Source organism: Schistocerca cancellata, chromosome 5 (genome assembly GCF_023864275.1).
Source record: "Schistocerca cancellata isolate TAMUIC-IGC-003103 chromosome 5, iqSchCanc2.1, whole genome shotgun sequence".
NCBI lineage: Eukaryota > Metazoa > Arthropoda > Insecta > Orthoptera > Acrididae > Schistocerca > Schistocerca cancellata.
In genome coordinates, this window is record NC_064630.1 from 542,313,702 (window position 1) to 542,314,252 (window position 551).

Genomic DNA, 551 nt, shown 5'->3' on the forward strand with positions numbered 1-551 from the left:
CGCAGCGCCATCTGTTGTTGACAACTTTAACTACTGTAATTTCGAAAGTTTGTCTGCCTGAAAATGTACTGTTGTCCCAAGCATATTGCAATAAACGGTGTATTTCTATCGCTGCTCGTTTAGTTTTTATTGCCGTTTCAAATATACCGGTCATTTTTGAAACACCCTGTATGTACCACCAAATTCTACCATTACTTTACATAGAACATCCACTAGATGAGAGGAGGATAACAGATAATCTGCGGACCAGACACATTGACACAGGGGTCGAAGGAGTTTAGCGGAGCGATATCTGTTTTGTCGCTATTTCAAACTCGTGCCCACCGGCAACGAGCGATCGACCTCGTGGAACTACAGTACATCTAACTACAAAGGGAGTGGAAACGACGAATAATTTAACTATGCCGTGAGGCGGCGAATTACGATGTGACCGTTCAGTGTTATAATTTGGCTACCCAATGATCAACCACGTTCACTATTACTAGCATGGGGCAGACCGTGTGTTCGAAGACCCCCTTGACACAAAGAAACATTTTTACAGTTCAACTTTT